We start from the raw sequence: 4,814 nt of genomic DNA, 5'->3' as shown, positions 1-4,814 counted from the left end.
CGTTTTCTCCATTTTGTACGGCACGATCCTCAAGACGCCGCCATTCTGTCGCCCTCACGTCTCCCTCAAACAGCGCCGCCATTTTGTACGGAAACCCCCAGCGGCCAAACCGCCCCAAAACCTCCCGATTTTATCCGTTTTTTCTCCAAATTTAGAATCGGAAAATCCAATTTTTATCTCTAAAATCCCCTTTTCCCCCGAAATCCCCTTTTTCCCTCCCAAATCCCTGTTTTCTCTATTCTGTACGGCGAAATCTCCGAGCCGCCATTTTGTCGCCCTCACACCGCGCCGCCTTTTTGTACGGAAACCCCCAGCGGCCAAACCGCCCCAAAACCTCCCGATTTTATCCGTTTTTTGCCCCAAAAAACGAGTCGGATATTTCCGGGTTTTAATTCTTTTGAATTTTTCAGGATCCCCCCTCAGCCCAACGTGTCTTTCCAGGGTCTTTTCGGGGTGTCTGAGGGCGCGGCCGGAGCGGCCCCGGGGGAGCTCAGCGGGTTTTGAGCGAAGGTTTGCCGGAGAGGGCCTGATTAAACAAACAAAAAAAACCCGAAATAAATAAAAATGTAAAAATATCATTCTGGGGAGGGATTCCCCCTCCCCCCAAATTTTTTGGGGGTTTTTTTGGGGGGGGTTTTTTTGGTCACCTTTGGCCGCCAGCTGCAGGTGGTTCCGGAGGCGCCGGCGGCGCTGATCGGCCTCGTGCGTGGCCTTGGCAAATGAGGAGACAGGGGAAGGAGGCAGCTCTTAGGAACAGAATTATTCCTTTTATCCTCTCTATGCCTGTTTAAGTACTGCCTTCCCTTAGGGGGATAACTCAAGCAAACACCTGTTGGATGCCATTGTGTTTTCAGGGATGATTTAGGGATGGCTGCCCATTTCTAGTGATCCTGTTCAGAAGTGGTTTAAAATGTACAGTAGTGTAGGCAGAAAGTCAAGCTAGAGCTGCTGTGACGGTGCTTCCATCATCTGTCAGCATCCTGAGTGTTGTGAGCTAAACCTGAAATTTGATTTGAACTGCCTGATATCTGCCAAGGGGCAGGATATCATTGCTGGAGAGAAATCCTCTCATCTTCCGCGACTCCATCCCCAGTCAGATGGAAGAACAGGTTGGTATCCAGAGGTGAATGGCACTGGACCTTTACGGGGCACAGAAATCATCCATATCCCCGTGCTTTTAAGGAAAAGGATTCTGAGCAGAGGGCCCTTTGGCTCTGCGGCAGAAACTGTTTGGAAAAACTTGCTTTAATAATAAGATTCTGACTGAAGAGTTTTGCAGAGGATGGTTTGCTTATGGAAATGGTCAAGCGGTTGTTACTGATATGTTTGTTCATTAAATCCAGGATGTGGGTGACAAGTTGAGTGATAAAGGTAGTCTCGCATAATTTGCGGTTGTAAGCAATATTTTCCAGGAAGTCAACGATTCTGAGTCTTGAAACGCGGCAGGGGAAGAGCAAGACCCCAGCAACAGTGACGCACATGCGCAGAGTACTATTCAAGGAAGTCACGCACGCCGGAAACCGGACTGTATAAGAGGAAGAACTAAAACCCTGACTGGTGCGGCAGTGGCGGGACAATGGTCCCCCTGTCGCCCAGCGCTGCATTACCTTATTGTTACGCTTGCTGTAATTAATAAAATCCTTGATTGGGACAAGCAACGGTGTCAGACTATTCCGTGCAAAATTTTCTCTATAACAATTTGGTGCCGTGACTCGGATAAGAATACGGATCCGACAGAGGGACTAGGGGAGGCGCCCCGCCTGTACAGGCGGCCTCTGGTTCTGAAGTCGGGATCTTGCTCTTACCGACGAACCCAAATTTGTAACAATAAGGTAAGGAAAACCCTATAAGCTCGGTGCACTCGAGGTCCGGACGAAGACGCAGGAGACGCGTAAGTAACTGCCCATTGTGCAGGGGAATCCGTCCAGGCTGGGTTGGGATCCTGGAATACAACGTGTGTACGTGTGAGTGAGAGGAGAACTGGCAGCCAGATTCTCCAAGTGAGTGCGGACCCTTAAGTAGTGCGTTTCCCATCGCACTTCTACTGTTAGAGAATTGGAAATATTATCCCACCACGGGGGACAAGGACAAAGTTAAGATGATACACTTTTGTGTAGAAGTCTGGGGAGGACAAATCTCCAAGGCAGTTTGGTGGCCCAGGTTTGGGTCATCAGAATTATGGGTTCAGAGATTTTTGAATCAGTGGGTACGTAGGTAGGTCCCCTTTAATCAGGAAGAGGCTGATTATGCTGCAGTATGGGTCACCCGCCCAGGGGACCAGGGAGTAGCAATATTCAATCTCTCCCAAATGGAGTTTGGGCATAAAGATAAAAAGACTGAAAAAATTGCAGGAGGAGGAGGATGCTCCCCTAATACCACCCCCGTATGCACTTCCCCCATTACCACCGGCGCCTCAGATATTACCTCCTCCTACACCCCCTCCCTCCCCTGGAGATGAAGGTATCGGAGCCGCAGTCAGAAGGAGGAGAAGGGAGCAAAGAGAACATGAGTTACTCCCCTTAAGGGAAGTGCCAATAGGAGGAGCCCAGCCACAACTAGGATTTGTATCTGTCCCTTTGAACTCAAATACTGTTAAGAAATACAGTCTATTTTGAGGATTTTGTTTACTGCAGAAGAAAGGACATATGAAAAGAGACTGCAGACAGAGGATAAAGGATGAGGCGGCATTCAAAGAAGATTAGGGGGGGGTCAGGGGCTCTATGTATTGGGGACCCGTACGAACAAAGAGCCCTTGATAAAACTGAAACTAGGTCCCCAGTCACAGGAGGTAGAATTTTTGGTAGACTCAGGAGCTGAGAGGTCTGCCCTCCAGCAAATACCCCCTGGGTGCAAATTATCTAAAGATACTGCCCATGTGGTTGGAGCAAAGGGAGAACCCTTCAAGGTAGGGATTATACAACAAGTTTTAATAGAAACAGAATCTAAATTAGGTATGGGAAATTTTCCCTTAGTCCCAGAAGCCGATTTTAATCTTTTGGGAAGGGATTTGATGGTAGAATTAGGAATAGGTTTGGAAGTTAAAAAAGGGGAGCTGGGAATTAAAATATGTGCCCATAGGGTTGAAGACGAACAAGAAATTAATCCCGAAGTCTGGTATACCCCTGAGACCGTGGGCAGACTAAACATCTCGCCATTTAAAGTAACCCTCAAGAACCCGGAGAACCCCGTCCAAATTAAGCAATATTCTATGTCTATAGAAGGGCGGAAGGGGTTGAAACCCGAAGTTGAGAGATTAATATCTCAGGGACTATTAGAACCGTGTATGTCCCCATTTAATACCCCAATTTTGCCAGTAAAGAAACCCAATGGCACTTATCGACTAGTACACGATTTAAGAGAAATCAGTAAGCGCACTATGTCCAGATTCCCAGTAGTAGCAAACCCCTATACCCTTTTGAGTAAATTGGGGCCAGAAAATTTGTGGTACAGTGTAATAGACTTAAAGGATGCTTTTTTGGGCTTGCCCTTTAGACGAAAGCTGTAAAGACTATTTTGCATTTGAATGGGAAGACCCTGACACAGGGCGCAAACAACAATTGAGGTGGACCGTGCTTCCACAGGGGTTTACAGAAAGCCCTAATTTGTTTGGACAAGCCCTAGAACAGATTCTTCAAGATTTTACCCCAGACCCAGAAATTACTCTGATTCAGTATGTGGATGACCTATTGATAGCAGGAAAAATGGAAAATCAAGTCAGAAAAGAAAGCATAAAACTTTTAAATTTTCTGGGGCTTAAGGGGCTATCAAAATCTAAATTACAATTTGTAGAAGAAAAGGTAAAGTATTTAGGACACTACATTGAGAAGGGAGAGAAGACAATTGACCCGGAACGGGTACAGGGAATTTTATCTTTACCCCCTCCAGCAAGTAAAAAACAGGTTAGACAATGGTTAGGACTATTGGGATATTGCCGCTTATGGATTGAAAACTACAGTAGTAAAGTTAAATTTTTATATGCCAAGCTCACCGAGTCTAATCGTATAAGCTGGGGAAAGACAGATGAAGAGCAACTCTGGGCATTAAAGAGAGAATTGGCAAATGCACCAGTTTTAAGTTTGCCAGACTTAAACCGACCATTTTATCTATTCGCCAACATAGAGAATGGGACAGCATATGGAGTATTAACCCAAGATTGGGCAGGGAAAAAGAAGCCCATAGGATACTTGTCTAAATTATTAGACCCTGTGAGTAGGGGCTGGCCCACATGTTTACAGGCCATTGTTGGATGTGCCTTAATGACAGAGGAGGCTCGAAAAATAACCTTCAATAGTACCATTAAGGTATTATCCCCCCCACAATGTGAGGAGTGTTTTGCAGCAAAAAGCTGAAAAATGGATCTCTGATTCCAGATTATTAAAATATGAGGGAATCTTGCTGGAGGCCCCGAATTTAACATTAGAAACTACATCTTTACAAAACCCTGCTCAGTTTTTATTTGGGGAACCAAAACCATCAGAAGAACTGGCCCACGATTGCCTCCGAACTATTGAGGAACAGACTAAGATTAGGCCCGATTTAGAGGAGGAGGAGCTCTCAGAGGGAGAAGTAATTTTTGTGGATGGCTCATCCCGGATAGTGGATGGAAGACGTAGATCAGGGTATGCACTAGTAGCAGGGAAGGATTATGAGGTATTAGAAGCAGGACCCTTGAGTCCGTCATGGTCAGCCCAAGCATGTGAATTATACGCCATCTTGTGGGCTCTTAAAAAATTTCACTGAACTTCCCAAGGTGGGAAGATATAAGTATGTGTTAGTACTAAGAGACCACCTCACCCACTTCGTAGAGGCATTTC

The sequence above is a fragment of the Chamaea fasciata genome, unplaced genomic scaffold, assembly GCF_029207755.1.
Source record: "Chamaea fasciata isolate MVZ Bird 193981 ecotype frontalis unplaced genomic scaffold, bChaFas1.0.hap1 SCAF_33, whole genome shotgun sequence".
Lineage (NCBI taxonomy): Eukaryota > Metazoa > Chordata > Aves > Passeriformes > Sylviidae > Chamaea > Chamaea fasciata.
Note: the sequence above shows the minus strand (reverse complement) of the source record.